This window comes from Lipotes vexillifer, unplaced genomic scaffold, assembly GCF_000442215.2.
Source record: "Lipotes vexillifer unplaced genomic scaffold, Lipotes_vexillifer_v1.1 scaffold518, whole genome shotgun sequence".
NCBI lineage: Eukaryota > Metazoa > Chordata > Mammalia > Artiodactyla > Lipotidae > Lipotes > Lipotes vexillifer.
The window spans coordinates 5,497,401-5,497,819 of NW_006780945.1; positions in this window are offsets into that span (position 1 = coordinate 5,497,401).

Consider the following 419-nt stretch of genomic DNA (forward strand, 5'->3'; position numbering starts at 1 on the left):
CGGGGCTGCCGCCGGGGAGAACCTGCCGCCGCTTCCTTCCCGTCCGGCCCCCCACCCCCAACCGCGCCCCGGCCGCCGGTCCGGCCGCGCAAGGGAGGGGGGAGCTGCGCCCCGGCCCTGCCGGCAGCAGGTGGGAAGCTCCGCGGCCGGGCTCTTGTGGCTGCCTGATGGCAGCCTGGCCCTTGGGCAAAGCTTCCGACCCCTTCGCCAGCCCTACACTTGCCCTCTTCTGTCGTCCGTGACGGCGGGGCGGGGCGTGCGCCCCCAGAGGCTCGCGAGGTGCCAGGGTCCGGGAGAAGCGGTGGCAGCCGGGGAGGCTTGCATTTCAGCCTTTCAGCCGGGGCGCGTCTTCCTCTCCCTTCACCCCCCTCCCACCCCCTGAATCCGCCCGCCCCCCACCCCACCCCCAGCCCCAGCCC